This window comes from Anolis sagrei, chromosome 5, assembly GCF_037176765.1.
Source record: "Anolis sagrei isolate rAnoSag1 chromosome 5, rAnoSag1.mat, whole genome shotgun sequence".
NCBI lineage: Eukaryota > Metazoa > Chordata > Lepidosauria > Squamata > Dactyloidae > Anolis > Anolis sagrei.
Genome location: NC_090025.1, coordinates 94,797,353 through 94,823,221, shown reverse-complemented (window position 1 = coordinate 94,823,221; position 25,869 = coordinate 94,797,353).

The window sequence follows — 25,869 nt, the reverse complement described above, 5'->3', positions numbered from 1 at the left end:
ACCCAACACATTCCAGAAGTACTTTAATTGTGACTAGGTAAGTTGTTTTAAGTTTTTCATGCTTATTTTGAGTTTTTTGGGGAGGGAGTTTGTGCCCTTTTGGTTTTCCAGGCTCATGGAGCCCAAAAATACATATAACATATAACATGCCCCTGGGCCCAATCCACACTGGGACCATACTGGAAAGATCCAGGTCTTGCCAAGTATTAAATTAATTTGGGGCAAAGCAGGGTTTATCTGTTCTGTCTCAAATTAATTTGATTTTACCGGAAGCATAATTTGGAGCTTGCACATTTTGGGCACTGTCTGGATGGTCCTGAAACTCCAAGTTGATCCTCAAGGTAAGTTTTTCTTATTCTAGTGGAGGAGGGAATAAGACCCCTAGAGAAGTCCAATTCATTATAAAACTTTGAAAGTTTTTTAGTCTTCAATTTGGCCATTTAGTTTTATAACATTCATGAGATATGAGAGGTCAACCTCCTCATCTTCAACTTTCTCACTACTATTGGACTAAACCTGCTAGTGATGTAATGGGAAGTACTATGCTTCATCTAACTGTAGAAGTAGTTCAAGAATTGTTTGCATATTTGACTGAATGTTAATGTATGTGGTACAGAAGTAGTTTACATCTGAGAACCACATGGCAAGGATAGACAATAGTTTGGCCATCATTTTCATATCCTGTTTTTAAACCTCCGGAGTCATTTGCTTGGCCTCCATCACAAACAGAAAACCAGTCTAAAGGCAGCTTTGGTCCAATCCAAGAAGACGGTTTTTACTTTTTTAATAGTCAGCTTATTCATCATCTGTTACCTATCAATAAAGATCTACATTGTTTTGATGTCTTTGGATGAACTAAGCAAGAAGATATCAAAGTAATGTTTGCCAGAATGCAAGCTGTGTAGCGTTGCATCTCTGTATCTGATGTCACCAAAGGTTCTCATCTTTAATTCTTTCTTCATGTGAGGGAAGTGATTCTTCTCCCATTAGTTTAATCTGAACACATTTCAAGATGTCCACCAACGGGGCCAAAATCTTTATTGGCACTTTATTTTTGTTACTTGTTCCAGTCCAAAACAAACCATTCATGATCTAATACGTAATCATCCAGATAAAGTTTTCCAGTCATAAACAGATGAATTCCTTCAACCTGGAAATGTTGGGAATACAGACTAGTCTGTTTTTCATGTAATGATGTGCTGATTTTTTTCTATGCTGAGTAATAGAAAGAACATTGGTTTTGATTTGTTTTATTTAATACTGGTCATTCTGAGCATGGTGCCCTCTAGATGTGCTATTCTATCAATTCTATACACCACGAGCCTCCGGTGGCGCAGTGAGTTAAACCCCTGTGCTGGCAGGACTGAAGGTCACAGGTTCGAATCCAGGGAGACGTGGACGAGCTCCCTTTATCACCTCCAGCTCCTCATGCGGGGACATGAGAGAAGCCTCCCACAAGGATGATAAAAACATCAAATCATCCGGGCATCCCCTGGGCAACATCCTTGCAGATGGCCAATTCTCTCACACCAGAAGCGACTTGCAGTTTCTCAAGTCACTCCTGACACGACAAAAAATATCTATACATCTAGGCACCAAAGGAGATCATGAGAGATAGAAAGATTTTAGGTTGGAGATGGTTGTTTTACATCAAGGTCTTGTTCACTAGGGCACATTAGCCATGCAAGTATTTTGTTTCTAATATAGTTGCTTGGCAGTTCCCATTTTTCAAACCTCTTGTTGAGAAAATGAATATTATTTGGCAATGGAATATCAAAGGGGAATGCTAGGGAACGGAATACATTTTAAGCTGGGTTGGGTTCCAAATCAGAAGGAAGTTGGGACATAAATAAAACAATACATCAATAAATAATATAAGATTTTTCTGATCTATTGTTGTTGTTTGCCAGAGGGAATGCTCTGTAGAAATGAAAATAATTTTCATTGGACTGTACAATCTCAAAGAAAGCCCTGTTTTTATACTTCACAAGACATTGTGACAAAATATGTGTCTCACCTGAAGCTAATGGACATTTGTGTAGCTTGTTGATACAAAATGTAATGGTAGATTAAATATTGTTTATATTTAAAATACAAGTGACTAAGATATGCATAATTGAAAAGAAACATACGAAGAAATACTAGAACTTATAAAGTATTAAAATGTGCACAAAGTTCACTGTTAGGAGAAAATGCAAGTTTTCTGACAATCCAAAATGAGGAAAGAAAGAAAAAAAAGAAGTATTCAACAAAATGAAATTGGAGCAAGACTGAAATTGTGATAAACTGGGATTTTGCTTTAGACAAATTCAAGTAAAAAGTATGGATGTTTGCAACCTTCATGATAAAATGCCATCATGCTTAATACAACAGGAGCAATCTTTGGTGGTGCTTTCCCAGTATATGCAACTTCTTGTTAGATTTTATCTTATCAATATATACATGCTTTAAATGTTCATACATTGTATTTTGTTCTGAGAAAGCAATTAATACAATGGACATAATACATAAATTAAATCCTTTTTTTACAAACCCATCAAGTGCTATGTATATAGCATTTTTGAAATGCACATGACACACAGAAAAGAATGGCTGATTTGCTATCTATCTCAAAGTTGGCTCCTCCATAGTTTTAGCCACTTCATCTGGATTTTTTATGCAACAAGTATAAAAGCCAAAATAAATACTTTCTAGTAAGTCCTTGGTATGCATGACTCCCCCCCCCAATACCAACATCCTTGGATGTTCAAGCCCCACTTTATATAATGACATAGTAAAATTGTGTGTCTTATATAAAATAGCAACATTAGGATTTCTTTTTGGATTTTTTTAAAATCAAGCTGTCAATAGTTGAATTCGTAGATGCAGAATCTGTGAATACAGAGGTGCAACTCTGCTTATCCCTTGTCGGCTAAGCAAATAAGGTGGTGTCAGTATTTCAGCAGATTTGATTTTAAGCTCAGGTTTTTTAAGGGGAAGAAAAATGTGTTGGTGGACGCATTATCCCGGATGTCACCTCACAGTAGTTGCTCCCAATGAAGACACAACGCAATCTGGTATCAAAAAGAATCTTTACTACTGGATACATGGACATGTGATAAGCCGAGATTGCCCGACAACTGCCGGTCACTCCTTATATACACACCCCCTCAATTGAAAGTATATTTCCCGCCAAGTCAAAACCCCGTGCAACATTCCCGCCAAACTATTAGCAGTTGTCTTCCAAGGTTGACAGCTGCAGATTCCTTATCAATGTCCTACGTCAGGACCCTAGTTTTCAGCGCCAAAACTGAGGGCATGAAAACTGGATCCTGACACCCCAACAGATAACTTAACAACAACTTGTGTACATATCTTTCTCCCATGACTTTCATACACTTAGAGGCATCTTTAGGATGTGACCCATGCTTAGTACAACCCTTTGGCTGTAAGGCAGTACAAAAGATGCATTCCTTTAACTAGTAATCTGGCTCAAAGTAAAAATGAATTATAGAAGATGACTCTGTTATGATGGGTGGGAAGTAAGCCAATGTTGCCAGAGAGCTTGAGATCAATAAATGCACAATTTGAGATGATATCATTGCATGCCTCAATTTTTTTTAAAGTGAGTGAACTGATGTCAATAATATTCTGATGCTCAGGAAATTATTTCCCTAGTTATTACCTCCATTTTTAAAAAACAAAAACCAGGTTTTGGATACCGTCCAGTCCAATGTTCATAGTCTATCTGAGCTCCATGAGAGGCTGTGCTTAATAAATATGGATATCTGGCAGATCTGACAGCACATGTGAGCATTATCATGATTTTGCTTTAATAGACTGGGCGAGTTAGCAGCAGATGTTCTCAGATTAGAGTTCAGCTCTCCTACATCTCTTTTAAATCCCCTATTCTCCAATGAGTCATTGGCATGCAAAGCCTATTTGTGTCCTATCCTGTTTGAGGTTAACAAGATCCTTCTAAGCACATACCAGTTCCGAATCCTTTAGTTCTTCTTGACTGACAGGGGCTGTAAAAAGAGAAGAATTAGCATCTTTATATTATAGGCCAGTGGATAATCCAGCCATGGCTTGAAACCTAGCCCTTGGATCTTACTTTTCTGAAGCCTTCCTTAGTCGGGTTACTTGATATCAGTAATGGGGTGATGCCTAGCTTTTTGAAGTCCCATAAGCTATTCCTAACTTTTTTTTCCATTCAAGCTCATTTCATGTGAATGAGAAACATGTTAGGAGCTATTCCATAGTATCACTTCCTCACTCTTCATGTCTGTAGGAACACTTAAGCTCAGGACAGAACTATACATTATAAGAAAAGTGGTGCTGCTGCCAAAAAATGGATTTTCTTCTTCTGCAACACATGCTAGAAATTATCTCATGTCCTGGGGTCATCATGTGATACACTTCCCTTCCTAGCTATGTCTCATGGTCTCTTCCATGGCAAGGATGGGAAATTATCCAATAGGATGAAGTTAGACTTGAGGGGAAAGGTAACTTTGGCATTTTTTTTCTCAGTTTGTTCTTCCCACCCACCTTACTTACTTACTTACTTACTTACTTACTTACTTACTTAGGCGATCCCTCGTTTTCCGAGGAGGATTGTCTTCCAGTATTCTTGTGGGTCCGTATGTGGCTGTGGAGCCTATTCTTGTTCTGCATCTTCTTCCGCAGTGAGGGCATTAGTTTCCAGGTGGAAGGTGGTCTTGGTCGTGGTTGGCTTGATGTGCCTTCCTCTTGGCACGCTTCTCCCTTTCGCCCTCCATTCGTGCCTCTTCAAATTCTGCAGCACTGCTGGTCACAGATGACCTCTAGCTGGAGCGCTCAAGGGCCAGGGCTTCCCAGTTCTCAGTGTCTATGCCAAAGTTTTTAAGGTTGGCTTTGAGCCCATCTTTCAATCTCTTTTCCTGTCCACCAACATTCCATTTTCCATTCTTGAGTTCAGAGTAGAGCAACTGCTTTGGGAGACGGTGGTTGGGCATCCAGACAACATGGGCAGTCCAGTGGAGTTGATGGCGGAGAACCATCATTTCAATGCTGGTGGTCTTTGCTTCTTCCAGCACACTGATGTTTGTCCACCTGTCTTCCCAAGAGATTTGCAGGATTTTCCAAAGGCAGCGCTGATGGAATCATTCCAGGAGTTGCATGTGACGTCTGTAGACAGTCCACGTCTCACAGGCATATAGCAGGGTTGGGAGGACAATAGCTCTATAAACAAGCACCTTGGTATCCCTACAGATGTCCCGGTCCTCAAACACTCTCTGCTTCATTTGGAAAAATGCTGTGCTCACAGAGCTCAGGCGGTGTTGTATTTTGGTATCGATGTTGACTTTGGTGGAGAGGTGGCTGCCAAGGTAGCGGAAATGATCAACATTTTCTAATGTTGCACCATTAAGTTGTATTTCTGGCATTGGAGAGGGGTTGCCTGGTGTCTGCTGGAACATCACCTTGGTTTTTTCGATGTTCAATGACAGGCCGAGCTTCTTGTATGCTTCTGCGAAGGTGTTTAGAGTGGCTTGTAGATCTTCTTCTGAATGTGCACAGACGATGTTGTCATCAGCATACTGGAGGTCTATAACAGATGTTGTTGTAACCTTGGTTTTGGCTTTCAGTCTGCTGAGGTTGAATAGCTTGCCATCTGTCCAATAGATGTCCCACCCACCATGCTCATTACCGCTTAGTCTCTTATGAGCTTTTTTATCCTCCAAACCTAGACATTGCCTGGTCCATACATTTGCACATATTTTTCACATGGACACCTTTTTCATATGTGCTCATTGATCACATTGGATATGTATTCTTTCAATTACAGAATTTTCCTGATACTTTTACCAAATATGCACATGTTCTCAATTACATTTTTTTAAAAAAAAAAATACAAACTGTCTATAGCTCAAAAATCTCTTACCACAAATTGCTATTGGTTTCAAATTCAAATCCAGGAAGTGCAAATTGGATAAATCTATTAAAAATGGATGAAGCAAATTGCCCATCTAGTCTGTGTTTCTTTTACAGATAAAAAAATATACAGTTCAGTGGGGGCTTTCATTTCCTAAAGCTTAGAAAGATGTATGGATTTTACAAGATGAAATTTTGCTCTCATATCACTTCTTAATTTCTGATGCTTGGTAATCTTTTTTCTTTACTGTTTATGTTCATAATAAATAATGTTTTACTATATTAGCCGGAGCAGCAGGTAACTTAATGTTAGGCAACAAACAACCCGAGAGATCCCTCCGTTCTGAAAACTAAGATTTGTTGGAAATTCCCAGTGTCAAGACCTTGCATCTAACAGCAACCAGGCGCAGAGTCTTTACAGCAGTGGCACCATCGCTCTGGAATATTCTGCCACCTGAAATCCGTGCGGAAACCTATCAGCTTTCTACTGGGAATGTAAGACATATCTGTTTCAACAGGCCTTTGATCATTGATATTGTTGTTTTTAAATTGTTTTAAATTGTTTTTAAATTGTGTTCGATTTTAGCCTGTTCTTGTAAGCCTCTCCATACCCCAGGGGAGTGGCGGCATATAAGTTTGAATAATAAATAAATAAATAAATACTATGTAGGCCTGGGCGATCAATGAAAAAATGTTTCAATACTCATTATGAAATTAGTATTGGTGAGGAAATTCATCTCTAAAGTGTTTATGAAATTGGAAAGGGTCAGTATCATAATTATAACGAGTTAACTACTTTTTTGTTACTTTACATTAAATAATTGTGCTATTGGGGAAACTTCAGGGACTCCTTTCTTCCTCATTGCTAGAACTATTGGCATGAAACTCACTATGATTATAGAACACATTTACCACTGTTAGCCCAGCAAGTTTCAGAACGTTTCACCCATCCACATATTTTTGGAGAATTTTCAATTTTTTTACTAACAATGTTTTTAAAAAATCTGCAAGAGCTATCTCCTTGAATTTTCTATAAAATGACACAAGATAAAAGAGGACCATTCTCTCCAAATTTCAGAAATATTTATACATCTACAGATTTTTTGGGATTTTTAAAAAAAGTTTTGACAAAGCCACAACAGCTATCTCATTGAATGTTTTTAACCTATAGAACTTCTATTTAGGGATTTCTTCCCAGCCCAGCACAGATTTATATACTACTGAAGTATCAGTCAGTCCTCTTCTTTGCAGACTGAACAATTTATTGGAACTCTGGCTGCTGCTAGGAGGTACAAATCTCTCCCCTGTCCTAACTTCCTTTTTGATTCTGAGCAGAATTCTGGGAAATGGAGTTTAGGGCAGGGCCTTTTGAATTATCTACCATAGGGCTCCTCACTTTTCTAAAATACATGTCCCAGAATTCTGTGCTATCTCAGTCTGTTTCCCAGCTCACTCAGCTTGTCCCATCCTGTTGCTTTCTCCTCCTCATGGCGAGAACCTATCTCTTCTTAAATTAAAGAGGAATGGCAGCCTTTTTGGCTTCACTTCACTTATGCCAAAATGAAACATTTCCATTGATTACAGAATTGAAGTGAAAAGGTATTTGGTGAGGATGCTTGCCATAGATGCAGGCAAAACGTCAGGAGAGAATGCCTCTAGACCATGGCCATATAGCCTGAAAAAACCTACAACAGACAACAACAATTAACTATCTCTCTATGTGTGTTGTGTTTGTGTGTGTGTGTTGGGGGGGGGGGGTAATTAGCATTGCCCCACTATTGGGGCTTTATGATATATAAGATACGTGAGAGATTATTGTTTGTGGATACAAAATCATTCAGTCCATGCCACAGAAGACAACTATTAGAAAAAGTTGGCAAAATCAGCTAAAGGACCACTCCATCAAGATATTATGCGCTGGCTCTGATTAAGGCATTGATTTTCAGCTGTTGAAAAGAATAATGAAATCTGCTTTAGATCCCCAGACTAAAAGTTTAAGAAAGGAATTTATTTCAGAGAATTTGCCAACAGGGAGAAATTTATAAACAAATTCCAAATAGGTGCCAAATGATATCAAGGAATGAATGAAAATATTATAAAGTCAGGAGAAGTGTATGCTTGCCTGTGTTTAAAAACCTCGCAATGATTTGGCGATATTGTGAGAACTTCATCCCTTCTCCAATGAATTTGAGTTGTTGGGTTGTTGTAGGTTTTTTACGGGATATATAGCCATGGTCTAGAGGCATTCTCTCCTGACATTTCGCCTGCATCTATGGCAAGCATCCTCAGAGGTAGTGAGGTCTGTTGGAACTAGGAAAAAGGGTTTATATATCTGTGGAATGACCTGGGTGAGACAAAGGACTCTTGTTTGCTGGACCTAGGTGTGAATGTTTCAACTGACCATCTTGATTAGCATACAATGGCTTGACTGTGCCTGGAGCAAACTTTTGTTGAGAGGTGATTAGATGTCCTTGTTTGTGTTCTCTCTATTGTTGTGCTGTTGCAATTTTTGAGTTTTTTTTAATACTGGTAGCCAGATTTTGTACATTTTCATGGTTTCTCCTTTCTGTTGAAATTGTCCACATGCTTGTGTATTTCAGTGGCTTCTCTGTGTAGTCTGACATGGTGGTTGTGAGAGTGGTCCAGCATTTCTGTGTTCTCAAATAAAATGCTGTGTCCAGGTTGGTTCATCAGGTGCTCTGCTATGGCTGACTCCTCTGGTTGAAGTAGTCTGCAGTGCCTTTCATGTTCATGGATTCTTGTTTGTGCGCTGCGTTTGGTGGTCCCTATGTAGAGTTGTCCACAGTTGCATGGTACACGGTAGACTCCTGCAGAAATGAAAGGATCGCTCTTGTCGTTTGCTGAATGTAGCACTTGTTGGATTTTCTTGGTGGGTCTGTAGATAGTTTGTATGTTGTGTTTCATCATCAGCTTCCCTATGCGGTCAGTGGTTCCCTTGATGTATGGCAAGAACACTTTTCCTCTGGGTGGATCTTTGTCTTGACTCTCATGGCTTGTTCTCGGTCTTGTAGCTCTTCTGATGTCTGAGGTGGAGTATCCATTGGCCTGCAGAGCCCAATTGAGGTGGTTCAGTTCATCTTGGAGGACATGGGGTTCCTACAACCTACAACAACCCAGTGATTCCGGCCCTGAAAGCCTTCGACAATACAATCAACAACTGATTTAGTCAGAATATTTTAGTTGAGGCTGACAAACAGGATTCCAGCTACTGAGTTGCCATTTAAGTTTAAAATGAGCTATCCATGGTGCTGAAAATATTTAGAGATTAGGGTTCAACCCCTTGGATGGAGCCCTCGGTGGCGCAGTGGGTTAAAGCACTGTGCCGGCAGGACTGAAGACCGACAGGTCACAGGTTCGAATCTGGGGAGAGGCGGATGAGCTCCCTCTATTAGCTCCAGCTCCTCATGCGGGGACATGAGAGAAGCCTCCCACAAGGATGATAAAACATCAAAAAAATCATCCAGGCGTCCCCTGGGTAACGTCATTGCAGACGGCCAATTCTCTCACAACAGGAGCGGTTGCTCCTGACACAACAAAAAAAACCCCTTGGATAACTCCTTTAAAGTTCATACTAAAACCCAAAGCAAATTCACCATCTAACTGACATGGAAGCCATTATTGTGCATTCCTTTTGCTAATTAAGCCCTCTGAGGAGTACAATAGCAGGAATCGGGAGCCGTTTCACATGTTTTGAACTACAGCTCAACCATCATTAAATGACTTTGGTTTCTAGGAGTTGAAATGGAAAACATCTGGAAGGCCAGAATTTTCCATACCTACTATAAGTACTTGATACTTTTTTTGTTGATGCTGAAACTAAGCAGATCTAGTCACATAAACTGCATAGATAAGACATCACCTGGGAACCATCTGGAAACTTCACTTACTAATTTGAAACACTGCATTGTCCACAAAAGAAATTTAAGATTTCTCAAAGGGAAATAGATGCTTCCATTGTGGTATAGTAAGAGCTGCACCGTGCAGTCTCATTCACATTGAAGAAATGTTGCTAACATTGTTGGCAAGAGGAACTACTGAATGCATTTGGGACTATGGTGTCTGTAATTTAACTTGTAAAATCCCACTGGAGCATTGCAGCGCACCCAAATACCTGTCACTCTGGACCGTGCTCTTACTTACAAGAAGCACTGCCTGAACATCAAGCAAAAAGTGGGTGCTAGAAACAATATCATACGAAAGCTGACTGGCACAACCTGGGGATCACAACCAGTCACAGTGAAAACATCTGCCTTGCGCTGTGCTACTCTGCTGCTGAGTATGCATGCCCAGTGTGGAACACATCTCACCACACTAAAACAGTGTATGTGGCTCTTAATGAGACATGCCGCATTATCTCGGGATGTCTGCGCCCTACACAACTGGAGAAATTACACTGTTTAGCCGGTATTGCACCACCTGACATCCGCTGGGAAGTAGCAGCCAATAGTGAAAGGACCAAGGCAGAGACATCTCCAGCTCATCCCCTGTTTGGGTATCAGCCAGCACGTCAATGACTTAAATCTAGAAATAGTTTTCTAAAATCTACAGAGACACTCGCTGGAACACCTCAGCAAGCAAGAGTCCAAAAGTGGCAGGCTCAAACCCAGAACATCAACCAATGGCTGATACCAAATGAGAGACTTCCCCTGGGCACACAGAGGACTGGGCAACTTGGAAGGCGCTGAACAGACTGCGCTCTGGCACCACGAGATGCAGAGCCAACCTTCAGAAATGGGGCTACAAAGAGGAATCCTCGACATGCGAGTGTGGAGAGGAGCAAACCACTAACCACCTGCTGCAATGCAACCTGAGCCCTGCCACATGCACAATGGAGGACGTTCTTGCAGCAACACCCGAGGCACTCCAAGTGGCCAGCTACTGGTCAAAGGACATTTAATCAGCTACCAAACTTACAAATTTTGTATTCTGTCTGTTTGTTTGCTTTTTTCTGTTAGAAATGTAATATAATTTGACTGGTTGTCCTGACACGACAAATAAATAAATAACTTGTAAAAGAATGATAAGGTTTACCCAATATTCAACGTTTATTCATCCTGGTAATTTCACTCACTTGAAGGACTGCCTTTATATTTAGGATGTTTCCTTGAATTTGGGAGTGAAACACGTCATCCAGTTGTATCTAAAATTGCATATTTCGCTGCCAAAGACCGCTTGGTGGAAAGTCTGTTGTAGCTGCCAAGCCAGAGAGAACGGCTTTATTAGGACACTGGTGATTTCAAATATTTAGTTATTCATTTCAACTGACCAAAACTTCACAGATCAGTTCTTAAAACACAATATACCTTGTAAATATTTGGAATTGTGACATTATGATTATGATGCTATTTTACAATTAAGAACAGCTAACAATTTGGAACCCCCTCCCTCTTTATATTGGACTTGGAACATGGAACCCTTCCAGTCTTCACACTCTGACCTTACATTTTAAGTTTAGATTCTGTCTTCTCAATTCCCTGTGACCAGAGCCAGAAGGAAAAGTCAGGAAAAAGCAAAATCAACAGAAAATATGAAATAGCAGCCAGGTAATGAAATCCAGTGCACAAAACAGCTGGACTTCATGCAATGTTCATGTGTGCAAAATTCCCTTAAGAAAATTCACAAATCATCCACTCAGATCCCTTTCAGTTTTTCTTAAAATTTCTCAGATGTTTTTTCCCAGATTGAAACCTTATCATTATCTTGGAGTTCAAGTTTAGGGGAAATCTGGAAGAACTCTACAGACAACACCCATTGTGGCGTAATGGTTAGGGTGTTGGACTGGCTCTGGTTCCCACTGGGGCATAGACAGCTTACATTTCTTTAGAGTCAATCAGCTGCTCTTAGCCTGAATATTGACTCAGGATTATCATGGACAAAATGGAGAGAGAAAACTATGTCTTACTCATCCCCAAAACGAAAATGCTTTTGGCTTCTTTCAGAATTCTTCATATGTGTGTATTAAATTCATTCTAAATTTCCTGTATGTGAAATGTTGGTCCCAGCTTCAGCTCATAATAATTCCCTGCATATGATGAATGAGTTGTCCCACTCGTGCACCAAAAGCAGAGCCTGTAATTTTGCATGTCACAGTTCAAGACACTTTGACGTGGTTTGTGGTCACATGGAGAAAAAATGCTGGTTTCAGTTGAGTTGGCCAGGTCCAATGTCCTATTCAACATAAGCAAGAAGCTCTTTGTGCAACCCCCCCCCCCCCAAAAAAAAAAAGAAGAACAAAGGAAGAATAAAAGAAGGAAGCCTGGAGGCTCTGTCGAACTGGCTATGTGCTAGCAGACTGAAGGTGAATCCGGCGAAGACTGAGATCCTGTGGCATGGCCGCCCAATAGGTCCGACCCATCCGTTACCTGCCTTTGATGGTGCTGCTCTATCTCCATCGCCTACCGTTAAGAGCCTAGGTGTCGTTTTGGATTCGCAGCTGACGATGGAGGCTCAGGTTGCTGCTGCCAGCAAACAGGCCTTTTTCCATCTACGACAAGCGAGGCAACTGGCACCTTACCTGTCGGATGAGGCTCTGGCAACAGTCATCCATGCTACGGTCACATCTAGGCTGGACTATTGTAACGCCTTGTATGTTGGCCTTCCTATTTCTATGACCTGAAAGCTCCGTATTGTCCAGAATGCTGCAGCCAGGATACTCACAAAAACGCCCATGAAATGCCATATAACACCAGTGCTGCGGCATCTACACTGGCTCCCAATTGAGTATCGTGGTTTGTATAAGATGCTGGTCCTGACCTTTAAAATTTTATTTGGCCAGGGTCCATTGTATCTTGGAAACCATCTCTCCTTCTACCATCATCGGAGGTCGCCACGACCATCCCAACGCGATTTGCCCTATATGCCGGGTCCTAGGGAAGTGCACTTGGAGAGCACCAGACGCAGGGCCTTCTCTATTTCTGCCCCTGCCTTAGGGAATTCCTTGCCTCCCTATTTGAGAGCCATGCGTGACTTAGGGCATTTTATCCTAGCACTTAAGACCTGGCTTTTTACTAGAGCATTTGACCCATGTTAATTTTAATATTTGTATGTATGTGTTTTATCCTGTATAATTTCTGCAATGTAAATCGCCTGGAGCATCTCGGATGGAGGGCGATTAATAAGTAATTAAAGATGATGATGATGATGATGAAAAGATAAGAAAAGAAAAAAGAAAGACTACCCTAAGGAAGGATATTATATGTATCTGGTGTGAACATTTGTTTGTTTCTTTATGCATAAATGAAATTCCAAACTGCCATGCAACAAAATCATTTAAAAATTTGAAAGAGCAAGGATCCTATTTAACAATTGAAAATCATCTAGAAGCAGTTAGAACCATTAAAACAATTTAGAGTCATATGTTTATACAATTTTAAGGCAAGATCTTTACAGGGAGAGGTCAATCCTCCTGTTTAAGGAGCTCCGCTGGCTGCCGTTCATTTTCCAGTCCCAATTCAAGGTGCAGGTGCTTACCTACAAAGCCCTAAACAGTTTGGGACCCGCCTACCTGTGTGACCGCATCTCTGTGTATGAACCCACACGATCTCTTCGTTCAGCTGGAGAGGCCCTGCTCACGATCCCACCGGCATCACAAGCGTGATTGGTGGGGACGAGGGATAGGGCTTTCTTGGTGGTGGCCCCTTGACTCTGGAACTCTCTCCCTAAGGACATCAGGCAGGCCCTGTCACTTGCAATCTTTAGGAGGAGCTTGAAAACATGGTTGTTCCAGTGTGCCTTTCCAGAATAAGGAAACTCCTAGCATTATGTCCCAACGCACTTTATCAGAGATCCAGGATATCTGCATGCCCATCCCCCTCCAAACACCCCACCTTGTCATGCCCAGTACTTTTAATTTTAATTATTACATTTGGCCCGGCCATTGTTTTTAATTGTGTCATTGGGTGTTGTTAATGTTATTGCTTTGTTTTTTGAGTTATTGTGTTGTTGTTGCTGCTGTTTTTATTGTTGTATTTGGGCTCTGCCTCTTGTAAGCCGCACCGAGTCCTTCGGGAGATGGTAGCGGGGTACAAATAAAGGTTTATTATTATTATTATCTTTACTCTCTCAAGTCTTTGATTTAAAAAATCCACATTTACTTGATTTTGAATGAAGTCAGCGTCATTGTTAATTAGCCACAGAAGAAAAGTCCCTTGAGTTGACTGCATCCCTTCCTCCCACTTATCCAACCTTTGCTCATCCAACATTCTGTATTATCCAACACAGTGTTCCTCCAGCCTGAAATAATGTCCAGGGTGGGAGAAAGAAAGAACCCTTGTCTGTTTTGGTACTAAATTTTCATAAATACAATAATTACTACATAATGTTACTGTGTATTGAACTGCTTTTTCTGTTGATTTGTTGTAAAACATGCTGTTTTGGTGCTTAATTTGTAAAATCATAACGTAATTTGATGTTTAATAGGCTTTTCCTTAATCCCTCCTTATTATCCAACATTTTCGCTTATCCAATTTTCTGCTGGCCTGTTTATGTTCAATAAGTGAGACCTGGACTGTGGCGCAGCTGGCTGGGAGTCAGCTGCATTAAGATCACTACTGACCTAAAGGTCGTGAGTTAGAAACCAGCCCAGGTCGGAGTGAGCTTCCAACCAATTTTGTGTAGCTTGCTGTTGACATTTGCAGCCCAAAAGACAGTTGCATCTGTCAAGTAGGAAATTTAGGTACCGCTTATGCAGGGAGGAAAATTTAACTAATTTACGAGGCCATAAAAATCTCCAGCAAGCATGCAAAAAATGGGGAAGTATTTCATCAGTGTCACAAATGGTCGGTGAAGGGACAGCTCCCCTGGTGGCCAGAATACCCTCAAGAAAAGCTGGAATGTTAAATTGCCTCTGTGTCTGTCTATATATGTTGTGTGTCTATGGCATTGAATGTTTGCCATATATATGTACATTTTAATCCACCCTGAGTCCCCTGCAGTGTGAGAAGGGCAGAATATAAATACTGTAAATAATAAATAAATAAATAAATAAATAAACTCTATTGTAATTCAAAATTAGACATGCTGTCATGGGAGGCCTAGGGTGCATTACACAGTAGAACTGATGTGGCTTGGACTCCATCTATAATGACCATTTAATGTAGCTTAAAGGTAGCTTAAGACTGCGGTAGCCAGAAAACAAACACATACATAGAATCATAGAATCATAGAATCAAAGAGTTGGAAGAGACCTCATGGGCCATCCAGTCCAACCCCCTGCCAAGAAGCAGGAATATTGCATTCAAATCACCCCTGACAGATGGCCATCCAGCCTCTGTTTAAAAGCTTCCAAAGAAGGAGCCTCCACCACACTCCGGGGCAGAGAGTTCCACTGCCGACCGGCTCTCACAGTCAGGAAGTTCTTCCTCATGTTCAGATGGAATCTCCTTTCTTGTAGTTTGAAGCCATTGTTCCTTGTCCTAATCTCCATGGAAGCAGTAAACAAGCTTGCTCCCTCCTCCCTGTGGCTTCCTCTCACATATTTATACATGGCTATCATGTCTCCTCTCATCCTTCTCTTCTTCAGGCTAAACATGCCCAGCTCCTTAAGCCGCTCCTCATAGGGCTTGTTCTCCAGACCCTTGATCATTTTAGAATACAAAACAAAGCCTGTAAAGCACATCAGTGCTCTATGGTTTGCAAAATCATCATCTGGGTCTCAAACTGGTTCAAGGACTTCTTATGTAATCATCTGCACAGAGAATCTACTTTTTCAACAATACTGATTTGAAACTACATTAAATGGTCAGTGTAGTTGGCCACTTAAAGCTATGGTTTCCTGGGAGTTGTAGTTTGGTGAGGCACCAACTCTATTTGGCTAAAGACCTTGTAAAACTACAACTGCCAGAATCTCATAGCATTGAGCCATGGCAGTTCAAATGGTGTGCAACTGCACTAATACTACAATGTAGATCCACCCTTAGAAAACACAACAGTCAAAACGCAGAGCCTGAACTACATTGTCTCTCTGAAATCAAAGCAGAATAGACACAGCTCCAACCAAGAATAGTTGAAAAATTATATGCATGCCGCACCATATACTGTTAAGGGACTTTTCTTTTCTTTTCTTTTTTTACATTCACATAAATGCATGTGCCCCTAAATTAGACTGGGACCATCATACATGGGCAGAAATTTAAACTTTTGAACCAACTATTATTCTTATGTATTTGTTTTAGCTCTGTATGCACCGGGGGGGGGGGGGGGGATATGAAATGGCACCAATCTGGATCGGGGTGGCACGCAAATGCATGAATGTTAAAAAGAAACAGATCCTATAGCACATTGTTTTTAACCCAGAATGTACAGTAGTTCAACTCAAAGGCCACTGCCATCTAGTGATGAAGCCTGGTAACTTATTCTAGTATGCATTATATATAGAAATGACTACAATGTGTATGTAACTTTGTCATATTGTTCCTCAGAAGATATTTGAACCAGGTTGAACATCTTATGAATAACTATATTTTCACATCCAGTAACAAAGAAGCTAAGATGTTACTTTGAAGTCCAATAAACACAATCACACCTCTGGTGAGATGAATCTAGCATTTTCTCCTAAATCTAGGAATTTTCCTAATCAAACCCATTCCTAATAATAATAATAATCCTTTATTTGTACCCCGCTACCATCTCCCGAAGGACTCGGTGCGGCTTACAAAAGGCCGAGCCAAATACAACAATAAAAACAACAGCAATAATGCAATAACTCAAAAAACAAAGCAATAACATTAACAACACCCAATGACGCAATTAAACACAATGGCCGGGCCAAATGTAAAAATTAAAAATTAAAAGAGCTGGGCATGGCAAGGTGCTTTGGGACATAATGCTAGGAGTTTCCTTATTCTGGAAAGGCACACTGGAACAACCACGTTTTCAAGTTCCTCCTAAAGATTGCTAGTGACGGGGCCTGCCTGATGTCCTTAGGGAGAGAGTTCCAGAGTCAAGGGGCCACCACCGAGAAAGCCCTATCCCTTCTCCCCACCAATCGCGCTTGCGATGCCGGTGGGATCGTGAGCAGGGCCTCTCCAGGTGAACGAAGAGATTGTGTGGGTTCGTACACAGAGATGTGGTCATGGAGGTAGGCGGGTCCCAAACCGTTTAGGGCTTTGTAGGTGAGCACCTGCACCTTGAATTGGGACCGGAAAATGAATGGCAGCCAGTGGAGCTCTTTAAACAGGAGTGTTGACCTCTCCCTGTGAGGAGCACCAGTTAACAACCTGGCTGCCGCCCGTTGGACCAATTGGAATTTCCGAGCCATTTTCAAGGGCAGCCCCACGTAGAGTGCATTACAGTAGTCCAATCTGGAAGTGACTAAGGCGTGGACCACCCTGGCCAGAATAATTGAAGTATTCTCTCCCCCTCACCCCCATTTCATCTAATTAATCTTCTGCTAGAGGTGCTGCAGTGCTACTGTGCTTGTTTCAAAGTTTGGAATAATACAAATAATGTAACCCAAAGCATACTGAAGTATCAAAAAATTCAAACCAGTTTAAGTATAAGCCATTGCAGGCATGTAGCCGGGGGGGGGGGGGGCTTAGGGGTTTCAGCCTCTCCTGAAATTCTCATGGTGGTCCGCGAGAAGGCCTTACTGGTACTGTTATGTTATTCCTATCATGATCTGATCACCATGCTCAATATATCCCATATGCATGGGGGTATTGGGGTAACGATACAAAAGATTTGCTAGGGTAAACCCTCTTTCACTCAGACTCAGCCCCCCCCCCCTCGAATCAAACTCAGCTCCCCCGAAACAAAATCCTGGCTATGGGCCTGAGCCATTGTTAAAGCACAACAAAAAGAAGAGACAGTCAAGAGTAGAAGTATTCCTTTACCTTTTCCAGGGTTTTTTTTAGTCCCCAACTTCCCAGTCATGTCCAGTCATGTCCTTGGGACATTTTTGGGCACTTTCCTTTGGGATTTTTTCCTGTGCTTCAGCAGGGGCAGGTGTCTACAACTGCCCCATAGTTTGTAGAGCCCATTTCACCCTGAATGTGGTTGTACTGGCACCATCTGTAGTACATTATAAAGCTTACATCAGACTTTCTTGTGACCTTTTAATGTACTGCTGCTAGCTTGAACCACACATTTCTGGTGTTCATTTTGTGGTCATGAGCTGGCTTTGAACGGCATGATATATTCAGTGTAGGAGGGCTCTGGGAAGGTTATTTTACTAGTGATATCTCCCTGGCATCATATTCACAAAGAGTGATATCTTGCAGTTCTTCATGATGGCACATCTGAATATCAGCAAACTGGAAAGGCCAAAGTCAGAGGGGGAAAGCCCTAGAAGCTAAAATGAGTGCCCCATAATCATGCAATCATAGAATCGTATAGTTGTAAGGGACCTCAAAGGTCATCTATTCAAACCTTCTACCATACAGAAATCCACACTTTCTCTATTTACAGTCCTCCAGAGAAGAAGAAATAATCACTCTTTGATGCAGTCAGAGGCGGCCCTAGGTAATTTTCAACAGTAAGCAAACAGTATTTTGGCACCCCCCCCCCCAAACAATCATTTATATATATTTTCTGTTCGTCATGGGAGTTCTGTGTGCCATATTTGGTTCAATTCCATCATTGGTGGAGTTCACAATGCTCTTTGATTGTAGGCGAGCTATACATCCCAGTAACTACAACTCGCATATGTCAAGGTCTGTTTTCCCCCAAGAGCACCTCAAGAGCGCCCCCGGGCAAGATCAACTATACAGCAAATGCTTACTTTGCATAATGGTTGAGCCACCCCTGGATGCAGTCAATTGCTTTGTTGTCCTGCTTTTACAAAACAAAGTTCATTCTAATATTCATGTGCAATCTATTTCGTTACCTTTTTGGAACTCCAAAATCAGAGGATAAGTTTGCATAGAGAGAATCGGAGAAATTCCTCAATTGGATTAATGTCATTTCTCAGTGGCAGGGACACTAAGCACTCAATATATCATTTCATTCATGCCTAATAAATGCTGTCACCTGAGATAAAACAGTCATAAAATCAGAATTGGAGAAGACCAGCTCAACATCCTGCCATGCTATGTGTAATCAAAGCACTTTTGGCAAATAGATATCTAATATAGAGAAGGAAGCCTCCATTATACTTCAAGGCAGAACATTTCATTGTTGAACGGTTTTTACCATAAGAAAGTTGTTGGGTTTTTTTTAAAGTTTAGGTGGATTTTTTTTCCTGCACTTTGAATCTATTGCTCCAATTCCTAGTTTCTAGAGCAACAAAAATTAAACCTGTTCCATTCCCAGCATGATATTCTTTCAAATAGTTAAAGATTGTGATTATATTCCATCTTAACTTTCGCTTCTCCAAGTTAAACATACTCAGCTCCCTTACCTGCTCTTCATAAGGCATAGTTTCCAGACCTTTCACCACTTTTGTCCAACTTCCAACTTGCCAAAATTACTACCCACACCCAAGTCAAGACAGTAAAGCACGCAGGGCACCAAATCATATGGAAACACTATAGCTATTCCTGGTTATAAAATTATAATAAATAACACATTATCTCAGAAAAACTCAAATCTGCTGCCTGAGATGGTTGCTTTATTTACCTTATTGATATGAAAACCCTCACTGTGTTGTCAAAATGTTTATGTGAAACTTCTCCCCGAAGCCCCTTCTACGGTGGTTTATATCCAAGGATCTGATCTCAGATTACTGCTCTAAACTGGATTATATGAGTCTCCATCACTAAATAACTTGGGATAAACAGATAATCTATTTGTGACCACTTTCTCAGCTGGTTCGAGGTTCTGGGCTTGAGTGTTATCAGTACGCTGATGACACTCAACTGGTGCTGAAGATGGAAGGCCGACCGGACTCTGTACCCGATTATTTCCATCAGTGCCTCGAGGCCATTACTGGATGACTGCATGCCAGCAGGTTGAGGGTGAATCCAGCAAAGACGGAGATCCTATGGCTGGGTCGACTGGGCAGTGGGGATATCCATCTGCCTACCCTGGATGGCGAGGCGCTACGCCCGTCATCATTGGTAAAGAGTCTGGGAGTCCTTTTGGACCCTCTGCTGACGATGGAGGTCCAGGTCTCCGCCGTTAACAGAACCACTTTTTTTCATCTGCGGCAGGCTAGATGGCTGGTCCCCTACCTGTCCAGGGACGACCTAGCTATGGTGAACCAGGCTACGGTCATCTCAAGACTGGGCTACTGTAACACCCTCTACATTGGTCTTCCTCTGTTGGTGATCCGGAAGCTCAAGTTGGTACAAAATGCAGCCGCTCGGCTTCTTGCGGGAATTCCGATGAGATGCCACATAACACCAATCTTACTACAGCTGCATTGGTTAACAATTGAGCACCGGATCACTTTCAAAGTGATGGTACTCACCTTTAAGGCCTTGCATGGTCTGGGGCTGATGTACCTGAGGGACCGCCTCACCCCCCACAAACCCCAGAGATCCCTCCATTTTGAGGACCAAGATCTATTGGAAATTCCCAGTGTCAAGACCTTGCGTTTAACAGCATCCAGACGCAGAGCCTTTACAGCAGTGGCACCATCGCTCTGGAATACTCTGCCACCTGAAGTCCGTGCCTTGCAGGACTTATCAGCTTTCCGCAGGGCATGTAAGACATACCTGTTTTGACAGGCCTTTGATTTTTAATATTGCTGTTTTTAAATTGTTTCAACTTGTTTTTAATTGTATTAGATTTTAGTCATTGTTGTAAGCCGCTCCGAGCCCCAGGGGAGTGGCGGCATATAAGTTTGAAAAATAAATAAATAAATAAATAATCTGGGATGAGATCCTGGGATATAGGGTAGTGTGGAATGGGCCATAGATGAAGAATCTGAGAACTTTCCAAAGAAGCCTAAGTATGCTGCAATATCTCAGAATCATTTTTGGTTCCACATCTTAAGAAAGGATTGTGCTGTATTTTGAATCATTTTGAGGAGAACTAATTATGTAAGTTCCAAGCATTTGATGCTCTTCAGGTCTTATTACACAAATAACACAAGAACTCTACCCATATTCGCCAAATGGTCTGTGGTCCTTAAATGAGATTTATGGCACTCTGTGAAAGAATGGTGGGAGGAGAACCCAAGATAGTAAACATGTTGAATTTCTCATTAACATCAAGGCCTCCAGATAAAAGGGGGGAGTGCAACATCAAAGGGAAGTGTGAGCTTTCATGTGGATACACTGTCAACAATGTAGTGGTATGAGGTGGAGTTCAATTTGGAATTGGCATTCATTACAGAATTATATTACTAAGATATATGATGAAACAATTAAGACTACTGCATTTCTGCTCCCAGACAGACAGCACACTTTAATTACTAAGTTCTAACAGAAAAAAATACAGAGAGAGTCTTCTGAAATTATTCATACATTTGTATCAAAATCTGTCTCAAAACCTTGGCTGACCTGTTTTCGGGGGGGGGGGGGGGTGGAGTGCAAAGCTATCCAGAATACAGTTTCATCTTGATTGTAAGTAAAATCACTGAATAATGTTTGCAATTCAGACAACTCACTCAGAGGAATAGCATCACTGATAATATCAAAGGTGCCAAGAGAAGAAATAACAGGCTCACGTCTTCTCTATCACAATCACAGCAGAAGCCAACCGCGAGGGCAATAGAAAGGAACCCCAGTTCCAAGACCTGAAATGTGTAACCCGTTTTATGTACAGCTGAATCAACTCAAGGAAACCACAGACCTGAATCTGCAAAGCCTGACCAGGGCTGTTGATAAAGAACTTGAGACCTCATCAGATGGGCTACTTTGCCCATCATATGGCACTTGTTCTCCTCTTTTGAGATGGAGCCCTTTACATGACACATGTGTACTTCCTGCCAGGCTCTGTCAGGAAATGGGAGAGTAATGGGCATATGCCGTCACTGCAGCAACCCAGGAGGCATCCCGTGCTGCCTTCAGGATAGTTGGGGGAGGGGGCATGTGACAGGTACTTCCTCCTGTGAGATGGAGGCAAAGGTAAGTCAGACAAGGTATGGAGCAATGAGTTCTCCACATCTCCCACCAGGATCCCATGGATGTGTTGAGGTCCTTTGTTGTTCTTTCTGGGTTATGGTGATTTAAACTTGAATCTATCATATAGGTTTTTGACAATATTTATTCAGATTTGCACTTGCCTTTCTTTGTTGATGAGATAGTGCATCTTACTCATGGTCTTCCAATGAGTTTCCACACCCTTTTGGGGATTTAAAGCACATCTGCACTTATCACTTCAATCAGGTGGGTTCCATATCAGCAAACCTAATCTGTGTCAATGCAGTACAAGGCCATTTTACTGCAATCGTCCCCCATGTTCACTAAAGTCAGAGAATAGTGCAAATTCTGTCCCAGGATTCAGGCTATCCTCTGACTTTGGACCTACCTTAACGGCTGAGTAAATTCTGAACTTGAGCTGCAACTGTTATAACTGCTACCCCATGTTTCCTGGTTTAGTGAGTCAGTGCAAAGTGCCTTAGTCAACACTCAAACCACTATACCCCAATGGTTCCTCTCATTCATAGGGAAACTATAAGTGAAACAGTTTCATTAGACAGGGTGAATTTAGTGTCCTATGATGTTTTAACCTCATCTAATGGACGGAGCTTTAGACCAGACATCACATGACATCATGTGACAGAGGCCCTGCCCCTAACCAGGGTGACAGCATCACTGGACGCTTTCTCCCCAACATGGAAAGAAACTTCCCATGTTGTGCTGGCTCCAATGGAGCCACAGAGGGCCTTGCCGGGATGGCAATGCTTTCACCATGTGATGGAGAAAGCATTGCAGAGAGGGAGGTGTACGCAGGGTGGCAGATTCACCCTGGTCCCCCTCTCTTTTCCCCTGGATGTCAGGCAAAGTGGGATGCTTCACCTGGCCATTATAATGAGGTCCAAAGTCAACTTGCTAAGAGTGAGCAACAATAAAAGCAGCTTTATGACTCCTGTGGCACTGAAATAATTTTATGGATTCAGACTCACACACCTATTCCAAAACATATGTATAAGTGCTTCTCGGTTTTCATTTAGGTAGAATTTTGGTCAGCTCAGAAATTGAGCATACAAAGATTGTCTCAACTCTCAGAACACGTTCTGAGAGTGTCATGTACACATGTATGTATACATCTTCTTCCCACAAACTCTACCAAGGCAGGTTACAACAAAAAGCTAATGGACAGGATTTTCCAGAGACAAAATGATTGAGAGAAAATTTCAGTGGATTCAGAAAAGAGAACCCAGGAAAAGGCAACAATAAGAAGGATGGCTTGGAGCACAAGGCATGAGATTTGAGGGGGGAAAATACTAATAAGCAGGACTTTATAATGTTCTGGGCTGCTTGTTGTTTAATGACTTATACTTTAAACTGGTTTCAATTTTACAATTACAGTAGTCAATTTTTTATGATTATTTTAAGCTATCTTGAGTTCCAAACCATGAAGAGGCAGGCTATAACTAGGAAGAACTTATGTTGAAGGACATGGATAGACTAGAACCTCTATAGCAGACATGCACACATCAATGCAAGGACACACAGTGCTTTGTTACTGGTGATTCAAAACAGTTTGAAGGAACAGTAAATGGAAATCGAGTCCAGAATGTGATTTTAGTGAGTAGATTTTGGATTCTTCAACCTAGCTAAGCAACTGTTATATTAGCAATTTTCCAGTTTGGAAGCCTTTGCAAAATTCAATGATGAGAGCTTAGCAAATCTACTTAAGTAACATCTAATTTCCTAAAATGGAAATGCCGTGATGAAAATAAAAATCAAAAGAACTGGTTAGTCTAACACTCAAATATTTGCATTCTTTTATGTGTGACCCTTCATACGTTGTTTTACAGCAGTGCCTATCAGTCCTAGTTGTCAGAGTGCTGCCCAGAGAGTTCCTTGTAACTCAGCCAAGTACATTAACATAGTCCAGAGGCAATTCTAGGTCAACACATTCATCAGTCAGCTAAGCAAGAAGGAGGCAAGAGGGTAAACCATAAGTCCATTCCAATATGCTGAAACAAAATATCTCACCAACATAATTTCAAAGTCTAGTCCATAATCAAAAATCCAAGTCTGTCTTTCAAGATCCAAAACTAAACACACAGAAGCTACCAACATTTACATTGCTATGAGTAACTAGCTGTTCCAAGCTCCAGCTATTTATGCAGATCTCGTAGGTAATCCCACTTGCTAGACCTCTTTTCTTCTGAATGACTTGATCTACCATTTGAATATAATTGCAACTGGTCTGCAATACTTAATTTCTGGTCTTCCATCTCAAGGATGCCCTTCCTCTGTGCCCAGATAAGTGGTAATAATAATAATAATAATAATAATAATAATAATAATAATAACAATTATTTGTACCCCGCTACCATCTCCTCAAGGGACTCGGTGCGGCTTACATGAGGCCGAGCCCAAACACAACAATACAAGCAATAATAACAAGAATACAAGCAATTAAAAACATAAACAATAAAATACACAAGATTATCAATAAGACAACACACAATTAAAAACAGCGGGAAGGCCAAATGTAGAGTTAAAATTGGAAATAATGCTGCGGCATGGACAAAAGATGATACTGGTGTTTGTGGAAGGGCATACGAGCAGACTTAAAGAAATGTAAAGTGCTTTGGAGGACAGAGTGTTAAGGGATCATTATTCTGGGAAGGCACACTGGAACAGCCACGTCTTCAAGCTCCTCCTGAAGACTGCCAAAGTTGGAGCCTGTCTGATGTCTTTATGGAGTGAGTTCCAGAGACAAGGGGCCACCTCCGAAAAGGCCCTCTCTCTCGTCCCCACCAATCGCGGCTGTGATGCTGGTGGGATCGAGAGCAGGGCCTCTCCGGATGATCGTTGGGATCGTGTGGGTTCATATACGGATGTTGTTGGATGTTGCGGTCATGCAGGTAGGCGGGTCCCAAACCATTCAGGGCTTTGTAGGTAAGAACCTGCACCTTGAATTGGGTCCGGTAGATGAATGGCAGCCAGTCGAGCTCCTTGAAAAGGAGGGATGAACGCTCCCTGTAAGGAGCCCCAGTTAACAACCTGGCTGCCACCCGTTGGATCATCTGAAATTTCCGGGCCATTTTCAAGGGCAGCCCCATGTAGAGTGCATTGCAGTAATCCAGTCTAAAGGTGACTAAGGCATGGACCACTTTGGCCAGGTTAGTCTTTCTTTGTCCACTTGGTGTTGCTGTTGTTCCTGCTCCGAAGTGGTGGCTTCTTCACTGTGTTGCTGCTCAACTTGAGTATTTGAGCCCAACTTGAATGCTAGGAGAAGTAATCCTTCACTCATATCCTCATTGTCAGCACTAGTCATGACACTTGTCAGAATAGCCAAAGGGCACGATAAAGGGAGATGTATTCCAACAATATCCGTAGAGACGCATACTTCCCAACCCTGGTTTATATCCATACATCCAGATGACAGATTGAGTTAAAAGGAAACAAAGAGAAGGACAGGGGGGGGGGGTTCTTTAATCAATCCCTTCTTTGGACTTTCAAATATATATTGCTATGTGGTGCATTGGTGTAGGTGATGGAGTAATTCCTACTCTGCCATGAAAACCCACTGGATTACCTCAGGCAAGCCATGCTTTCTCATCCTCAGAGGAAAGCAATGGCAAACCCTTATAATCTTGCCAAGTAAATTGTGTAATGCTTCTCTGCAGCCCTATGAAAAGATCATAATCCACCTAAGATGAGTCATGACTACATTAAACCCCACTGAAACCACTGAAACAGGCCAACCATGATTGACATATGTTCCTTTCTTGCCAATAGCTAGAGCTAAGTGCAGCTGCATTGGGACCAAATTTCCCATGGCAGAGTCAGATTAGAAACAATGGTGGTCCTAAATCCACCTAAATCTACACAAGCATCAGATTAGAGAGCTGCTAAATCAAACTAACCCACCAATATGACATCTACTATTCCCTTACATACATGTGTGGGGGTGTTGTTGGGATATGTAATAATAAGAAAAACACATTAT